Raw genomic sequence first — 19,955 nt, forward strand, 5'->3', positions numbered from 1 at the left:
CTACAGTTACTGGGGTTATCTCTACTCCCCTTCTTGAACAAGGGGGACAACATTTGCTATCCTCCAGTCTTCTGGCACTATTCCTGTAGACAAAGATGACTTAAAGATGAAAGCCAAAGGCCCAGCAATCTCCTCCCTCGCTTCCCAGAGAATCCTAGGATAAATCCCATCCGGCCCAGGGGACTTATCTATTTTCACACTTTGCAGAATTGCTAACACCTCCTCCTTATGAACCTCAAGCCCTTCTAGTCTAGTAGCCTGAATCTCAGTATTATCCTCGACAACATTGTCTTTTTCCTGTGTGAATATTGACGAAAAATATTCATTTGGCACCTCTCCTATCTCCTCGGACTCCAAGCACAACTTCCCACTACTGTCCTTGACTGGCCCTACTCTTACCCTAGTCATTCGTTTATTCCTGACATATTTATAGAAAGCTTTAGGGTTATCCTTGATCCTACCTGCCAAAGACTTCTCATGTCCCCTCCTGGCTCTTCTTAGCTCTCTCTTTAGGTCCTTCCTAGCTAACTTGTAACTCTCGAGCGCCCTAACTGAACCTTCATGTCTCATCTTTACATAAGTCACCTTCCTCTTGGCAAGTGTTTCGACTGCTTTAGTAAATCACGGTTCCCTCACTCGACCACTTCCTCCCTGCCTGACAGGTACATACTTATCAATTCAGCACTTCTGGATGATTCTCACTGATGCTCCATTGAAACACGGGTATAGTGTCCAGGAAGGATGAACGCCAACTGCTTTATCCTCTGTGTTGAGGTATAAGTTCAGTAAAGTGTCGCCATTGAGTTTAACCAAACGCAGTTTTAGACATTTTAATGAACAGGGGTTGTTTCCACGATTTAGCTCAGTTAAATTGGTAGAGAATTAATGTAATTCCTTCTGCACCAGATGAATGTCCCTTTTTCAAGTCCCTTTTAGCCAGATTATTAATAAATATGCACCAATGAAGGAGTTCAGAATGAAAAGATAAAGCGCAGCAGCCCCCGGTTTAATTTCTGTGCCTCTACCCGGCTTCAGCAAAGTAATTTAACCTGGCCGACGGCAACGACTAGTAAAACCCATAAAGAGCAGTTTTTCTTCAGGGAAATTATGAATATCTATGTGCTCAGGCCATAAGGAAGGCAACCAGAGGTTATTCCAAACAGCAATTTAATATTTGGGGATGTAATCTCCCCCACTCCGCAGATTGGCAAACTGTGTAAATTATAGAGAAAAAAAGCTTCCTCTTCTCCGTTACCTGTTATTATAATGGGCGTGGTGCGCGTTAATAAAACTAAAATAGATATCGACACACTGATTTCTTATCACTGAATTGGATCCGCTCACACTGATGTCCACCCCCTGGGGCTCTGGACTAACCTGATTTCTGAACATGGATCTTTGCTGAACTTTCCTCCCAAGCTCAAGTTAACCACAATTAACTGGACATGTTCAGGACTTTCTTTCTGATGTGGAATTAGCTCAGACACAGTGGAGGCTGCCACGTTTCTGCGGGAATGTACAACAATGTGTAGGGGGCGGTTAAAAGGCAGGGGAATTGCCCTAAATCATGATTCTCATTTGGAGAGCCGGTTCAGACACCATGGATCAATTGGCCTCCTTCTGTGCAGTAACACTTCATTGATTCTGTACTGGGCAGTTAAGTGAAAGTAACCATGGTGAACTGGACCGCCTATGTCGGTTATTTAAACGTGATCTTCCTCAATGTGTCCGTCTGTAACTGGACCTCTCAACACTGAATGTAATGGCAATGACTTGGGACTCTCTATAATGCACGCTGTCGTGTAGAACTGGGCTCAGTGTAACCTTTCTGACCTGGGCGATTATTCACAATATATATTGATGATTTAGATGAAGGAAAAAAAATGTCATATTTCTAAATTTACAGATGACACTAAGTTGAGTGGGAGGGTGAGCTGTGAGGAGAATGCAGAGATCCTTTAGTGTGAATTGTACAAGTTGAGTGAGTGGGTAAATGAATGGCAGATGCAGTATAATTGGGATATCTGCGAGATTATCCACTTTGGTTGTAAAACAAGAAGGCAGATTATTATTTGAATGGCCATAAATTAGAAGAGGGGAATGTGCAATGAGACCTGGGTGTCCTCATACACCAGTCACTGAAGGTAAGCATGCAGGTACAGCAGGCATTAAAGAAGCCAAATGGTATGCTGGCCTTCAGAGTGAGAGGAATCGAGTACTGGAGCAGGGATGTGTTGCTGCAATTATACCTTGGTAGGCAACATCTAGAATATTGTTTGCAGTTTTGGTCTCCTTATCTGAGGTAGGATCTTCTTGCTATAGAGGGAGTGCAGCGAAGGTTTACCAGACTGATTCCTGGGATGACAGGACTGACGTACGAGGAGAGATTGAATCGGTTAGGATTGTATTCGCTGGAGTACAGAAGAATAAGGGGGGATCACATAAAAACCTGTAAAATTCTAACAGGACTGGACAGGGTAGATGCAGGGAAGATGTTCCTCATGATGGTAGTCCAGAACCAGGGATCTGAGGATACCGGGCTGTCCATTTAGGACAGAGATGAGGAGAAATTTCTCCACAGAAAGAATGGCAAGCCTGTGGAATTCGTTACCGCAATTGAGTCCAAAACATTGTGTGGCTTCGAGAAGCAGTTATATATAACGCTTAGGGCGAAGGGACCAAAGGAAATATGGCGGAAGGAGGGATTAGGCTCCTGAGTTGGATGATGAACCATGATCATACTGAATGGTGGAGTGGGCTTGAAGGGACGAATGGCCTCCTCCTCCTGCTCCTATTTTTTCTTTGTTTCTATGAATGTAACGGCGCAGAACTCGAACTTCTCACATTGAAACCAGCTGGACATAACTGGAAATGCTCCGAATTAATATACAGATGTTTGAATGAAGCTGGGTGCACAGTTTCAGAGTTATTTGTAAAAGGGGCTGTGCTGCCATCTCATCACTGGCACTGAGTAAATAATCGCGGGGGAGAACCTGACCATGATTCCCATTAGGGCTCTGGTCAATCATCCATTAAACCACTAACTCGGCATTATCGGCTTGAAGCCGCACACACGTCCCGTTTTCATCATTCCAACCCAACGTTTATTATTCTGTTATAGTTAATGAAGGGATGTAATTGGAGCAGTCTGTCACTCTGTCTATTTTACATTGCAGCCGTGTGCGAACATCTGTAAAGTCTGGCAGCAGCTGCACTAATAAGGCATAAGACCATAAGACATAGGAGCAGAATTAGGCCACTCGGCCCATCGAGTCTACTCCGCCATTCAATCATGGCTAATATTTTTCTCATCCCCATTCTCCTGCCTTCTCCCCATAACCCTTGATACCCTTATTAAGAACCTGGGCAGCACCGTGGCGCAGTGGTTAACATTGCTGCCTCATGGCGCCGATGTCCCAAGTTTGATCCCAGCTCTGGGTCACTGTCCATGTGGAGTTTGCACATTCTCCCTGTGTTTGTGTGGGTTTCGCCCCCACAACCCAAAGATGTGCAGAGTAGATGGATTGGACACATTAAGTTGCCGCTTAATTGGAAACAATGAATTGAGTACACTTAAAAAAAAATATTTTTTTAAATTAATCAACAACCTATCAATCTATGTCTTAAAGACACTCAGTGATTTGACCTCCACAACCTTCTGTGGCAAAGAGTTTCACAGATTCACCACCCACTGGCTGAAGAAATTCAACCTCACCTCTGTTTTTAAGAATCGTCCCTTTAGTCTGAGATTGTGTCCTCTGGTTCTAGTTTTTCCTCCAAGTGGAAACATCTTCTCCATTCCCACTCTATCCAGGCCTTGCAGTATCCTGTAAGTTTCAATAAGGTCCCCACTCATCCTTCTAAACTCCAACGAATACAGACCCATAGTCCTCAACCGTTCCTCATGCAACAAGCTCTTCATTCCAAGGATCCTTCTTGTGAACCACCTCTGGACCCTTTCCATCATTGGGTGACTGGCAGAAGGCAGAGAGTGTGGAAAAAGGGGTCTTTTTAAGGATGGCGGCCAGTGACTAGTGGTGTGCTTCAGGGGTCGGTGCTGGGACCACAACTTGCCACAATATACATTAATGATCTGGAAGAAGGAACTGAAAGCACTGTTGCTAATTTTTCAGACGATACAAAGATCTGTAGAGGGATAGGTAGTATTGAGGAAGCAGGCGGGCTGCAGAAGGACTTGGACAGGTTAGGAAAGTGGGCAAAGAAGTGGCAGATGGAATACAATGTGGAAAAGTGTGAGGTTATGCACTTTGGAAGGAGAAATGGAGGCATAAGCTATTTTCCGAATGGGGAGATGCTTAGGAAATCAGAAGCACAAGGGGACTTGGGAGTCCTTGTTCACGATTCTCTTAAGGTTAACATGCAGGTTCAGTCGGCAGTTAGGAAGGCAAATGCAATGTTAGCATTCATGTTGAGACAGCTATAATACAAGCCCAGGGATGTTCTTCTGAGGCTATATAAGGCTCTGGTCAGACCCTATTTGGAGTATTGTGAGCAGTTTTGGGCCCCATATTTAAGGAAGGATATGCTGTCCTTGGAAAGGGTCCAGAGGGGGATCACAAGAATGATCCCTGGCATGAAGAGCTGCTCGTATGAGGAATGATCGAGGAGCCTGGGTCTGTACTCGTTGGAGTTTAGAAGGATGAGGGTGCATCTTATTGAAACGTACAGATACTACGAGGCCTGGATAGAGTGGACGTGGAGATGGTGTTTCCACTTGTAGGAAAAACTAGAAGCAGAGGACACAATCTCAGACTAAAGGGACAATCCTTTAAAACAGAGATGAGGAGGAATTTCGTCAGCCATAGGGTGGTGAATCTGTGGAACTCTTTGCCGCAGAAGGCTGTGGAGGCCAAATCACTGAGTGTCTTTAAGACAGAGATAGATAGGTTCTTGATTAATAAGGGGTTCAGGGGTTATGGGTAGAAGATAGGAGAATGGGGATGAGAAAAATATCAGCCATGCTTGAACGGCGGAGCAGACTCGATGGGCCGAATGGCCTAATTCTGCTACTATGTCTTATGGTCTTATGGTCATTGCGGGCATCTTGTTCCGAATGACCCTTTATCATCTGTCACTTCTTCTTGCTCATGTTGACACCAAAAAGCTACGAGGAGAAGATCTCTGAGTTAACAGTGGGTTTAGACAACATCAGCACTCAAAATCCTAAATCAATAATTGCCCCTTCGCTGCTCTCAGCTTGAGAATTTTGTCAAACAATGTGATTGACGAGTTTACCAATGGTTTTCAATTCATTCACATGAAGAGATCGCTTCAAGTCCGAGCCGGATATAACACATTTTAAAAACAAGTGTTGTTATTAATTTATTTTTGGGCTCTGTTATTGCATATATTATTAGGGCGGCACGGTGGTTATCATTGCTGCCTCACAGCACCATGGACCCCATAACTAGAATTATGATTTTTCTTTGGATGTAAGTGTAATTTAGCTGCTGTCGTAATCTCACCGGCACACATTCTACGTCTCCATCTGTCTCTCTTTATTTCCTAATTGTTGCAGCAAACTTGGCAGCGATCGTGATCCTGTCCCGAGGAAGATGTGGCTTCTCCCGATGTATCACCTGCTACTTGGTGTCTATGGCAGTGTCAGACTTCACAGTCATTGTTAGCTCTGTAATACTAAACCGGATTGCTGGCATTTATTTCCCATTCACTTTCCTGTCCATCACACACGTATGTCGTTGCCGGGCTGTCCTAAACTGCACAGTGTTTGGAGTTTCTATATGGCTAACAGTGGCTTTCACCTTTGACAGATACGTGGCAATTTGTTGCCAAAATCTGAAAACAAAATATTGCAGAGCGAAGACAGCGGCAGTTGCCATCGTGGCAATTTGTATATGTTGCTTTTTTGCATCTTCTTTCCTGTATTTGATTTATAAACCGTTGTACATAATTAATGACGTGCCCTGGTTCTGCAATGTAAAGGTCATGTTTTATACATCACCAGTATGGATCGCATATGACTGGATAATCCGCATTTCCACTTGGCTCTCATTCATTCTGATTATATTGCTCAATGCTCTGACCATCAGAAACATCCGAGTGGCCAACAGAGCCCGCAGGAGACTCAGGAGCCAGAACAATGGAGAGAATGAGAGTGACCCGGAGATGGAGAAGCGGAGAAAGTCCATTGTTTTACTGGTCGCCATCTCGGGCAGCTTCATCCTGTCCTATGTGTTAACTGTGATTGCCTTCCTCTACGTTAGGATTGCGGGAACTACTTATTTCTCTGGCTCCAACTTCGAGGAATCAAATTATATTCTGGAGGAAAGCGGAATTATCTTGCAGGTGCTCAGTTACTGCAGCAACCCGTTTATTTATGCTGGGACACAGAGTAAATTCCGAGACGAGTTAAGGAATGGGGTGAAATATCCATTCATTCTGATCCGGAAAATATTTAAATAATGCCAACAGTCCAATGCTGTAATAATTCACCGTTATCGTCCACGTATAAATATTATCCAATCCCAGTTACATTGTCATATTTTGTGTCGTTTATCCTCTGAACGATTTTAGAAATATACAAGCCTGATCACCGCACAAATCAGATTTTAACCTCTTTTCAGTTAGTTGCCAATTCTCTTCCCCATCGAATAAATATTTTGACATTCTGCGGTGTCCGTGCAAAATGCAGGAGAGAGATTCTGACCACTCAGCTGCCATTGAACAGAAAACAATTCTGTGTAATGTGGGGGCCTCGATATCTCTCTGGGTGTGGATTGAATGCTAACGTTGAGCCCTCAATGTATTCTCACAGTAACTTCACTGTAGTGTTAATGTAAGCCGACTTGTGACAGGAGGAAAGATTATTATTATAACGAGAATGTGGACTGCCCAGTGCATTGCTCTTTCCTCAAAAAACGCCCAGGCACACTTGTAACCTTGTGTAGCCAAGCTGTGTCCATATTCATAAGAGCAGAGCAATTTAGCGAAGAAAAAGATGAATTCACGTCCAATCCATTGCACACTCTGCTAGTATTCGAGGCACACCCAGACAGGCAGTCCCAGACAGGCAGTCCCAGACAGGCAGAGCCAGGCAGGCAGAACCAGACAGGCAGGCCCAGACAGGCACTCCCACACACGCACACCCAGAGAGGCACACCCAGACAGGCACTCCCACACACGCACACCCAGAGAGGCACACCCAGACAGGCAGTCCCAGACAGGCAGACCCAGACAGGCAGAGCCAGGCAGGCAGAACCAGACAGGCAGACCCAGACAGGCAGTCCCAGCCAGGCAGTCCCAGACAGGCAGACCCAGACAGGCAGGCACAGACAGGCAGACCCAGGCAGGCAGAACCAGACAGGCAGTCCCACACAGGCAGTCCCAGACAGGCAGACCCAGACAGGCAATCCCAGACAGGCAGTCCGCACTGGTGATGGTGGGGAACTGGAGGGAGCTTGATTGTGCGGGGCCACATTTGTCAATTGGCTCTTTGTTGCTTCTCGAAGCTCCCGCTGCCGGATCGCCGTCATGTCTTTGGCAGCGTCCCGGAACACTCACTGTGTGTGTGGGACGCGCTGGGATGTCACGGGACACTCACTGTATGTGTGGGACACTCTGGGCTGAGGCAGCGTCCCGGGACAGTCACTGTGTGTGTGGAAAACTCTGGGCTGAGGCAGCGTCCCCGGAGACTCACTGTGTGTGTGGGATGCTCTGTATTGAAGTGATCCTGAATTTACACAGTTCAACCTCTGGTGTGACCCAGGAAGCAACTTCCACCAAACAATGGCATTTACCAAATTCAAACAAAATCTGGCCGAATACCAGCCAGATTTTCGCTTGCGTCAGCATCTCTCTCACCTTGCAGCCAATCACTGACCGTTTCTTCCTGCCTCTGTATTTGTTCTCCACCTGGCTCCACAGTGGGTGAGAGAGGGACAAGCAGCAGGATTTTACCCGAACTCTCCATTCACTTGCTGCCAGCAGAACGCGGGGACTGCAGCTTCAATCAGCGGATTACTGCCCATCCCGGGTAAACTCCAACCCGGAGCACAGGCTCAGAAACATGCAGGTACATTATACCCCGCTCACTTAACCTCCGAGCAGCATTGACACAATCCCTCAGTGAGTGGCCCTTCCTTTGAGCTTCTTCTGTTGTATTCAGCTCCTGTGGCCTCAATGGACTGGATTATTTCAGTTCGAAGTTTTCTTGTCATCACGCCCGAGATTCGGACCCTGATCTGGAGGATAATTGTGTCGGTGTGTGCAACAAAATCTGGCCCAATAACACGCAGATTTGCGCTTGCGTCAACATTTCTCTCACTTGCAGCCAATCACTGTCCGTTTCTTCCTGCCTCTGTATTTGTTCTCGACCTGACTTTTTCAGCTCTGATGTGAAGCAACAAATGTCACTGAACTGATTCTGGCAGACCTCTTTCCTGCGAAACTGCGATTCAGCTTCGTTGAACGGTTTGGTGGACAACAATAATTCATCATTCCCTGACCGGGAATTGAACCCGGGCCGCGGCGGTGAGAGCGCCGAATCCTAACCACTAGACCACCAGGGAAACTGACAAACAGGGTTTTAACCCGTCTGACAGCATTCGCCTTTCATTCTTATTTCCCAGTTTTAATTAGAAATATACAAAATTACATGTTTATAATGAACAGAAGTGACATCTTCAGCCAATCACAACACCAATTGTTGTTCGCTGGAACACGAAATCGACAGTGAGGTGAAATAGCCCAACAAGCTGCTCATGTCTAACTTCCAATTTCCAAAACCCACCAACTTGATCACTGTCGCTCCTGTGAAACTTACAACGCAACATCCAGCAGACATTCATCAGTAAATAGAAATAACTCATTTCAATTGTTAAAAACATTTTTTGTCGCAATTAAGTTTTGATCAAAATTTGAAGTTTCCAGTTTATGTTGATCTTTTTCTGAAGTGAAACTACCACGTTTGCTGAACATAAACAAACTCCCCTGTTTCAGACAGGGCAGGAACATTAAAACTTACTCATCTGTAATTATGAGGCAAAGCTTCCTCGTTCCGATTTGTTGTTAAACATTAACACAACATGTCATCTCACAGCCTTGTGACATTTACACTTTTACAAGTTTGGAATGTGTTTCTCTCTTCCCCGGCTCCACAGTGGGTGAGAGAGGGACAAGCAGCAGGATTTTACCCTAATTCTCCATTCACCCGCTGCCAGCAGAACGCGGGGACTGCAGCTTCAATCAGCGGCTAACTGCCCATCCCGGGGACACTGTAACCAGGAGCAAAGCTCCCAATACACCGAGCACAGGCTCAGAAACATGCAGGTAGATTATACCCCGCTCACTTAACCTCCGAGCAGCATTTACACAATCCCTCAGTGAGTATCATTTCCTTTGAGCTTCTTCTGTTGTATTCAGCTCCTGTGACCTCAATGGACTGAATAATTTGAGTTCGAAGTTTTCTTGTCATCACGCCCGAGATTCGGACCCTGATCGGGGGGGGGGGGGGGGATTATCGTGTCTGTGTGAGCATCAAAATCTGGCCCAATACCACTCAAATTTACGCTTGCTTCATAATCTCTCTCACTTTGCAGCCAATCACTGTCCGTTTCTTCCTGCCCCTGTCTTTGTTCTCCACCTGCTGCACTTGTGACTTTTTCAGCTCTGATGTGAAACAACAAATGTCACTGAACTGATTCCGGCACAGCTCTTTTCTGTGAAACTGCGATTCAGCTTCATTGAACATTTTACTGGGCAACAATAATTCATCATTCCCTGACCGGGAATCGAACCCGGGCCGCGGCGGTGAAAACGCCGAATCCTACCACTAGACCACCAGGGAAACATACGACAAAAATTGTAATCCGGGTTGACAGTATATCACTCACCTTTTATTTTGATTTCCGAGTTTTCATTAGAAGTATAAAAAATTACATGTTTAAAAAGAACACAAGTGACATCTTCAGCCAATCACAACACCGATTGTTGTTCGCTGTAACATGAAATCGACAGTGAGGTGAAATCGTCCCAAAAGCTGCTCATGTATAACTTCCAATTTCCTAAACCCACCAACCTCATCACTGTGGCCCCTGTGAAACTGACAACACGCCATCCGGCGGACATTCATTCGTAATTTTAAATAACTCATTTTAATTTTTGAAAACATAGTTAATCCTTTTCGCGATTAAGTTTTGATCAAAATTAGAATAGTTTCCAATTTTTGTTGATCTTTTTCTGAACTGAAACTATCATACGTTTGCGGAACAAACACAAACTCTCCTGTTTCACACTGGGCAGGAATATTAAAAAGTACTCATCTGTAACTATGAGGAAAGCTTCCTGGTTCCGATATGTTGTTAAACATTAACACAACACGTCATCTCACAGCCATGTGACATTTACACTTCCACAAGTTTTGAATGAGATTATTTCTTGCCTGGCTCTACAGTGGGTGAGAGAGGGACAAGCAGCAGGATTTTACCCGAACGCGGGGACTGCAGCTTCAATCAGCGGGTTACTGCCCATCCTGGGGACATTCCAACCAGGAGCAAAGCTCCCAATACACCGAGCACAGGCTCAGAAACATGCAGGTAGATTATACCCCGCTCACTTAACCTCCGAGCAGCATTTACACAATTCCTCAGTCAGTGGAACATCCTTTGAGCTTCTTTAGGTGTATTCAGATCCTGTGACCTCAATGGACTGAATAATTTCAGTGAGAAGTTTTCTTGTCATCACGTTGGAGATTTGCACCGAGATCGGGGAGATATTTCTGTCTGTGAGAGCAATAACATCTGGCCCAATACCACGCAGATTTGCGATGCGTCAACATCTCTCTCACTTGCATTGCAGCCAATCACTGACCGTTTCTTCCTGCTTCTGTATTTGTTCTCGACCTGATGCACTTGTGACTTTTTCAGCTCAAAAAGAGCTGATGTGAAACGACAAAAGTCACTGAACTGATTCTGGCAGAGCTCTTTTCTGTGAAACTGCGATTCAGCTTCGTTGAACGGTTTGGTGGACAACAATAATTCATCATTCCCTGACCGGGAATCGAACCCGGGACGCGGCGGTGAGAGCGCCGAATCCTAACCACTAGACCACCAGGGAAACTGACAAACAAGGTTTTAACCCGTCTGACAGTATAGCATTCGTCTTTCATTCTTATTTCCCAGTTTTAATTAGAAATATACAAAATTACATATTTAGAATGAACAGAAGTGACATCTTTAGCTAATCACAACAGCAATTGTTGTTCGCTGGAACATGAAATCGACAGTGAGGTGAAATAGCCCAACAAGCTGCTCATGTGTAACTTCCAATTTCCAAAACCCACCAACTTGATCACTGTGGCTCCTGTGAAACTTACAACGCAACATCCGGCAGACATTCATCAGTAAATAGAAATAACTCATTTCAATTGTTAAAAACATTTTTTGTCGCAATTAAGTTTTGATCAAAATTTGAAGTTTCCAGTTTATGTTGATCTTTTTCTGAAGTGAAACTGTCACGTTTGCTGAACATAAACAAACTCCCCTGTTTCAGACAGGGCAGGAACATTAAAACTTACTCATCTGTAATTATGAGGCAAAGCTTCCTCGTTCCGATTTGTTGTTAAACATTAACACAACATGTCATCTCACAGCCTTGTGACATTTACACTTTTACAAGTTTCTCTCTTCCCCGGCTCCACAGTGGGTGAGAGAGGGACAAGCAGCAGGATTTTACCCTAATTCTCCATTCACCCGCTGCCAGCAGAACGCGGGGACTGCAGCTTCAATCAGCGGCTAACTGCCCATCCCGGGGACACTGTAACCAGGAGCAAAGCTCCCAATACACCGAGCACAGGCTCAGAAACATGCAGGTAGATTATACCCCGCTCACCTAACCTCCGAGCAGCATTTACACAATCCCTCAGTGAGTATCATTTCCTTTGAGCTTCTTCTGTTGTATTCAGCTCCTGTGACCTCAATGGACTGAATAATTTGAGTTCGAAGTTTTCTTGTCATCACGCCCGAGATTCGGACCCTGATCGGGCGTGGGGGGGGGGGGGGGGGGGGGGGGGAATTATTGTGCCTGTGTGAGCATCAAAATCTGGCCCAATACCACTCAAATTTTCGCTTGCTTCATAATCTCTCTCACTTTGCAGCCAATCACTGTCCGTTTCTTCCTGCCCCTGTATTTGTTCTCCACCAGCTGCACTTGCGACTTTTTCAGCTCTGATGTGAAACGACAAATGTCACTGAACTGATTCTGGCAGAGCTCTTTCCTGTGAAACTGCGATTCAGCTTCGTTGAACGGTTTGGTGGACAACAATAATTCATCATTCCCTGACCGGGAATAGAACCCGGGACGCGGCGGTGAAAGCGCCGAATCCTAACCACTAGACCACCAGGGAAACTGACAAATAAGGTTTTAACCCGTATGACAGTAAAGCATTCGTCTTTCATTCTTATTTCCCAGTTTTAATTAGAAATATACAAAATTACATATTTAGAATGAACAGAAGTGACATCTTTAGCTAATCACAACAGCAATTGTTGTTCGCTGGAACATGAAATCGACAGTGAGGTGAAATAGCCCAACAAGCTGCTCATGTGTAACTTCCAATTTCCAAAACCCACCAACTTGATCACTGTGGCTCCTGTGAAACTTACAACGCAACATCCGGCAGACATTCATCAGTAAATAGAAATAACTCATTTCAATTGTTAAAAACATTTTTTGTCGCAATTAAGTTTTGATCAAAATTTGAAGTTTCCAGTTTATGTTGATCTTTTTCTGAAGTGAAACTGTCACGTTTGCTGAACATAAACAAACTCCCCTGTTTCAGACAGGGCAGGAACATTAAAACTTACTCATCTGTAATTATGAGGCAAAGCTTCCTCGTTCCGATTTGTTGTTAAACATTAACACAACATGTCATCTCACAGCCTTGTGACATTTACACTTTTACAAGTTTGGAATGTGTTTCTCTCTTCCCCGGCTTCACAGTGGGTGAGAGAGGGACAAGCAGCAGGATTTTACCCTAATTCTCCATTCACCCGCTGCCAGCAGAACGCGGGGACTGCAGCTTCAATCAGCGGCTAACTGCCCATCCCGGGGACACTGTAACCAGGAGCAAAGCTCCCAATACACCGAGCACAGGCTCAGAAACATGCAGGTAGATTATACCCCGCTCACTTAACCTCCGAGCAGCATTTACACAATCCCTCAGTCAGTGGAACATCCTTTGAGCTTCTTTAGGTGTATTCAGATCCTGTGACCTCAATGGACTGAATAATTTCAGTGAGAAGTTTTCTTGTCATCACATTGGAGATTTGCACCGAGATCGGGGAGATATTTCTGTCTGTGAGAGCAATCACATCTGGCCCAATACCACGCAGATTTGCGCTTGCGTCAACAGCTCTCTCACTTGCATTGCAGCCAATCACTGACCGTTTCTTCCTGCCTCTGTATTTGTTCTCCACCTGCTGCACTCGTGACTTTTTCAGCTCTGATGTGAAACAATAAATGTCACTGAACTGATTCTGGCAGAGCTCCTTTCTGTGAAACTGCGATTCAGCTTCATTGAACATTTTGCTGGACAACAATAATTCATCATTCCCTGACCGGGAATCGAACCCGCGGCGGTAAAAGCGCCGAATCCTAACCACTAGACCACCAGGGAAACTGACACGGAAAAGTTTAACCCGGGTTTACAGTATATCATTCACCTTTTGTTTTGATTTCCGAGTTTTCATTAGAAGTATACAAAATTACATGTTTAAAATGAACACAAGTGACATCTTCAGCCAATCACAACACCGATTGTTGTTCGCTGTAACATGAAATCGACAGTGAGGTGAAATAGTCCCAAAAGCTGCTCATGTGTCACTTCCAATTTCCTAAACCCACCAACCTTATCACTGTGGCTGCTGTGAAACTTATCCGGCGGACATTCATTAGTAATTCCAAATAACTCATTTCAATTTATCAAAACATTGACAGTTAGTCCTTTCCGCAATTAAGTTTTGATCAATATTAGAATTTTTGTTGATCTTTTTCTGACGTGAAACTATCACGTTTGCTTAACATACACAAACTCCCCTGTTTCATACTGGGCATAAGCAAGAAACTTACTCATCTGTAACTATGAGGCAAAGCTTCCACGTTCCGATTTGTTGTTAAACATTAACACACGTCATCTCACAGCCGTGTGACATTTATACTTCCACAAGTTTTGAATGAGATTCTTTCTTCCCCGGCTCCACAGTGGGTGAGAGAGGGACAAGCAGCAGGATTTTACCCAAACTCTCCATTCACCCGCTGCCAGCAGAACGCGGGGACTGCAGCTTCAATTAGCGGGTTACTGCCCATCCCGGGGACAGTCCAACCAGGAGCAAACCTCCCAATACACCGAGCACAGGCTCAGAAACATGCAGGTAGATTATACCCCGCTCACTTAACCTCCGCGCAGCATTTACATAATCCCTAAATGACTTATGCTTCTTTCGTTGTATTCAGCTCCTGAGACCTCAATGCACTGAATAATTTGAGTGAGAAATTTTCCTGATGCCACGCCCGAGATTTGCACCCAAACCTGGGAGATACTTGTCTCTGGTGAGCAATAACATCTGGCCCATTGCCACCCAAATTTTGGCTGACGTCAACATCTCTCCGTCTCTTCCAGCATCTGTACTTGTTCTCGACCTGCTGCACTTGGACTTTTTCAGCTCTGATGTGAAACAACAAATCTCACTTCACTGATTCTGGCAGAGCTCTTTTCTGTGAAACTGCGATTCAGCTTCGTTGAACGGTTTGCTGGACAACAATAAAGCATCATGCCCTGCACGGGAATCGAACCCAGCTCCGCGTCAACATCTCCCTCATTTTGCTGAATTCCAGTCGATTTGTCAAGCATGATTTTCCCTTTCATAAATCCATGCTGACTGTCGTCTTTTATAATTTTTCCTACTTCAAGACTGTGAAAAAAACAACTTTACACCTTGGTTTCGATAAAACTAACTTCGTCTTTATTGACCAAAGTCTGCACGCAGATGGCTACAGGTTAGAGAGAGAGAGAGCTGTTAAGGTAAACCTGCTCATTCTTTCTCAAGCTCGCAAAGACATGGAGAAAACGTTCAATATTTATACAAAAGCTGTATCATTTTACAAAAACAGACCTTGTTCAAAAATGTCAATACAGTCATAACTTCTGATCAAACATGTTGTCATGGAAAGACCCTGACTCGGCTTATTTGCAGTATTTTGTCTTTAGAGGATTTAAGACGTGGTCCTATTTTGTTTTTCACCTCTGCCCTCATGATGCCTTGACGCAGATGGACCTAGGTCATGAGGAGGTTGCGTTATTGGGACATTCCTGGATCATGGCTTTGTTATCAGGTTTTACTAAGGTCAGGCACTATTTTCCCCCTTCTGGCCTTGTATGATACGATTATGTGGATTCTTAGCTTTGTCTAGTTTGTCAGGGTCTGAACTTGGCACTTAGCTGACACAGCTGTCTTACACTTCGTTACAGGCCGTAAAATTCTCAGCCATTGTCATCCAGGGTACCTGGGAATTATGCGTCCATGAGCTATTTGATGTTTTATTCCACACCCTGGACCAATCAAGAACAAACATACCCTTGTTGGAGGGTTTGGTATCGGTCCCTGCCATTCGGTTGTAAGGTTACACCTACTCTGCCCCATTGATGGTCCTTCTCCTGATTTACTAAAACATAGGGATCCTTGCGCAGTGCTCGATGGGATGGTAAGGGCAGGGGGATTCGAAACATGGGGATATCCAGGTTGATACCAGGCTAAAAATCTAGTCATCCCATAGCCAGCCGATCTCCCAATTTTCATATCTCCACCGAACCCCTGTGTTCGGTTTTGACGCAGTATCCACTCAACTGTTTCTGCTAAGTGGAATGGGAGTGATTGGAGAGGTAGCCCCTCCTTGGAATGGATGGGGATACGGGTACAAACCCAACAGTTACTTACATTCAATCTGTCAGCATAAATATATGACATACATAGAAAGCTATTAGCACGCAGCTCTTGGTCAGTTTGTTCGCCTACTGTCGAATGGCCATTCAGACCAATTAGTCCAAATAGTCCAAATGTGACAATGAAGATCCTCATTCTGCGTCCTCGTTGGGGCTGAAACCAATCTTCTTACAATCCGATAGGTGTACCCAACTTGAACGTCCTTCGAGTTTAACGGCAGTCGGTGTAGTCAGCAATACTTGAAAAGGGCCGCTCCAGCGTTGCCCTAACTTCTCTCTGTCCCAATTCTTTATCAGCACGTAGTCTCCTGGTTTGACTACTGGATATCGAGGGATCTTTGTTCCGGCTGCTGCTGGGAGATGGGCCTCTTTTACCTGCGAGTGGAGAAACTTTAAAGAAAATGTTAATTGCTTCAAATAACTCAGCATTTTATCTCCCATAACGTGGAGGTCTACTCCCTCTAGGGGTTCTTCATGGGCATCCCAGGGAGTCCTCATTGGCCGACCGTAGACTATCTCTGCAGCTGACAGTCCGGACCGCCAATGTGGAGTAACCCTCATGTGAAACAGTGCCAAAGGCAATATCTTTAGCCAATTTAATCCAGTTTCTTCGGTCAATTTAGATAATTTTTCTTTTAAGGTCCCATTTGCTCTTTCTACAATTCCTGCTGCCTGTGGATGATACGCGCAGTGCAGTTGTTGTTTAATTTTGAGTGCTTCGCATAATTCATAATTGATTCGAGCCACAAAATGTGTTCCATTGTCTGAGCTCAGCATTCTGGGAATCCCAAATCGGGGAATAATTTCTGTCAATAGTAATTTTACCACCGTATGTGCAGTACAGTTGGTGGTGGGGAAGGCTTCAATCTATTTACTAAATACATCAATGATCACTAAACAATATTTATAGCATTGTACTTTAGGTAATTCAATAAAATCAAGCTGTATGCAGGCAAAAGGACCATCTGGCAAGGGGGTTGTTCCGGGAGGGCATTTAATGCCTTTACCCTTATTATTTTTCATGCAAATAAGACATCGATCCAGCCGCATTTGTGCTGCTGTATTCAGATCTGGGTGCCACCAAGTTTTCAAAAGTAGCTGTACCATTCCCTCCTTGCCAAGATGGGTACAAGAATGCAAATAATCAATAAGTATCGGCAATGACGAATCTGGAACACAAACTTGACCTACTGGGGTAAGCCAGAGGTTTTGTGTCAACGAGTGCGAACACCCCATTGACTTCCATAGTGTGTGCTCAGAATCAGAGGCGTCCCTCTGTAACCTTTGAATTTCAGCTAACTCTGGCATGCCCTTTTCTGATAGAATAGGTAGCTGATTTAAAGCCTGTGTACCCCCTGCGGGAACAATTATAGGGGCTGATGCAGATGCTGCCTTAGCGGCTGAATCAGCACGGGCGTTTCCTAATTGCACAGGAGTGTACCCGGAAGTGTGCGCAGCACATTTAATGATAGCCACGAGGAGATTTTTAACCCAAAGAGCATTTAGAATGGGAGAGCCTGCAGAGGTAAGGAATCCACGTTGCTGCCAGAGGCGGCCAAAATAGTGGGTGACACCAAAAGCGTACCTAGAGTCTGTGTACACATTCGCACTTTGGTCTTTGGCCAGAACACAAGCTCTAGTAAGGGCGAATAGCTCAGCTTTCTGTGCCGAGACTGGAATCTGGAAAGCAGCTGCTTCCAGAATGTCAGTGTCTGTAACAATGGCATACCCTGATTGCGGGACACCCATTTGGGAAATAGAAGAACTGCCATCAACATAAAAAGTGAAATCAGGATTATCAAGAGGGTGGTCAGTTAAATCGGGACGAGTTGCGGTAAGGAAGTGATTCCTAAGCAAACAGTCATGTGGTGGATCAACAAGTACATCAGGGGGATGTTCGAGGAATGCTGTGGGATTTAAAGTGGAACAGTAATGGAAAGACAGGTATGTGTTCTGTAATAGTGAGACCTCATATCGGCTCAAGCGGGCCTGTGTCAGATGCTGGGTCTGCTGAGATGTAAGGAGAGCCACAACAGAGTGTGAGGTATACACATGCACGGGCTGATGAAGGGTTAAATTAGAGGCTGCCTGAGCTAACACATGTACAGCAGTGAGAATTTGAGTGCAGGGGGGCAAACCACAAGCTACTGGATCCAATTTAGTAGAATAATAGGCAACCGGACGGCGTTGGTCACCATGTTCCTGTGTCAAGACACCCATGGCACATAGGTCAAGGACATTAACATACAACTGGAAGGGCCTGTCATAAAGAGGTCGTCCTAGAGCCGGGGCGGAAGCCAGCGCGTTCTTGAGAGTAACAAAAGATTGCTGTGCTAAATCGGGTAGTTCAAACTTAAGGGGTGAATTCTGGGAGGAATAAGGAGTAAGCTCCTTAGTATGAGCAGTAACATTCGGAATCCATTGTCTGCAAAAGTTCACTAAACCTAAAAAGGCTCTCATCTGCTTTGGCGAGGTAGGAAGTGTGGTTTGCAAAATGGGAGTAATACGATCCTGCGTAAGGGAACGTTCAGTAGCGCTTATCAGAACGCCCAGAAATTTAACCTGCCTCTGTCCTTTGTGTACTTTATTAGGTGGTATTACATATCCCCAGGAATGGAGACGGGTGAGCAGATAAATGGAGTCGCGTTCGTTAGAAGCAAAGTCAGGGCTAGCAAGGAGTAAGTCATCGACATACTGTATAATAGTAGATCCCCCCGGGGGTGTCAAAGTAGCTAATTGGGAGTGCAGTGCCTGTGAGAAGAGTGTCGGTGAATGAATGAAACCTTGCGGTAGCCTAGTCCAAGTGTACTGGTGCCCTCTGAATGTGAAGGCAAACAAATACTGGGATTCAGCGGCAAGGGGTATCGCAAAAAAGGCATGTTGTAAGTCCACAAGGGTAAAGACAGCTGCCTCAGGCGGGATATTACTGAGGATTGTAGCCGGGTTAGTGACCAGGGGATGCAAGGGTTCAACGATTTGATTGATACAGCGGAGGTCCTGGACCAAACGCCATTCAGACGGCCGCCCAACCTTAGGAACCGGAAGAATAGGAGTGTTACAGGGCGATTGGCACGGAACCAAAATTCCCTGTTGAAGGAAGGATTGTATCATGCTGGAGATTCCTTCCTGAGCGTCAGGGCGAATAGGGTACTGAGAAATGGAGGGCAGGGGCACACCGGACTTAACCTTAATGAGAACTGGAGGCACATTAGTAAGACCCACTTTGTGATTGGACGCAGCCCATAAGTCTGCAGGAATCTCTGGGGATGAGGAACGGTTGGTCCGATGGTGGTTCAATGTACCATCAACACAAAAGGGCTGTGAAAAATACTGTAACGTGCCTTCAGGGAAGGTCTGTCGTCCAGTATAAAAAGGATCACATTTTCCTTGGAGGGTAGCAACCAGAAAGCCCAGTGACCTGGCACTGTAGCCTGCATTGACAGTGAGGGTAACGTGAGGTGCCACTAGTCCAGACTGTTTCCAGAATACGAGGGGCACTTCAACAAGAAATGCAGAGCCCTCTTTTCCCTCAGCATGAGCGATGAAAGTAACCGCCACCGTGGACCCGAGGGAGTCCCGGTAGATGGTCTCCAAATCGGGCAAGCACCCCGTGTGGTCATAGCAAAGGGTCACGTGTGGATGAAGAACATGCAAGGGAGGTGAAAAATTGGAGTGATCAAAATCAACGGACCACCATTGGGGAGTGAAGAAAAGGGGTAAATTTCGAGGCTGGACTTGTGGAGCCGTGGAGATCGTGACGCCGTCGTCAACGCAAACAATCTCAACTTGTAAGGGACATAACAGATCACGGCCAGCAAGATTAACACCGAGGGTACGCGTGACAGTGAAGGGAATACAACATTGACGGTCATTAAATTGAACCAGAAGGGGTTTCGTGAGTTGGTATGTAGCCCCCTCACCCATAAAACCAGAAAGTTCCACATATTCGTCTGAGAGAGGAAAACAATACTGTTTAACT

General features: G+C 45.2%; 4 non-coding genes across 4 annotated transcripts; all 4 read right to left on the reverse strand.

The window, feature by feature from the left end:
* Positions 1-8,477: 8,477 nt before the first annotated feature.
* trnae-cuc (transfer RNA glutamic acid (anticodon CUC)) lies at positions 8,478-8,549 on the reverse strand. The gene has a single exon. It is a non-coding gene; the product is annotated as a tRNA-Glu (tRNA).
* Positions 8,550-9,755: 1,206 nt separating this feature from the next.
* trnae-uuc (transfer RNA glutamic acid (anticodon UUC)) lies at positions 9,756-9,826 on the reverse strand. Its single transcript has one exon. It is a non-coding gene; the product is annotated as a tRNA-Glu (tRNA).
* A 1,196-nt stretch (positions 9,827-11,022) lies between these two features.
* On the reverse strand, positions 11,023-11,094 carry trnae-cuc (transfer RNA glutamic acid (anticodon CUC)). The gene has a single exon. It is a non-coding gene; the product is annotated as a tRNA-Glu (tRNA).
* A 1,216-nt stretch (positions 11,095-12,310) lies between these two features.
* trnae-uuc (transfer RNA glutamic acid (anticodon UUC)) lies at positions 12,311-12,382 on the reverse strand. Its single transcript has one exon. It is a non-coding gene; the product is annotated as a tRNA-Glu (tRNA).
* Between the last annotated feature and the right edge of the window lie 7,573 nt (positions 12,383-19,955).

This window comes from Scyliorhinus torazame, chromosome 5 (genome assembly GCF_047496885.1).
Source record: "Scyliorhinus torazame isolate Kashiwa2021f chromosome 5, sScyTor2.1, whole genome shotgun sequence".
In the NCBI taxonomy this organism is placed as follows: domain Eukaryota; kingdom Metazoa; phylum Chordata; class Chondrichthyes; order Carcharhiniformes; family Scyliorhinidae; genus Scyliorhinus; species Scyliorhinus torazame.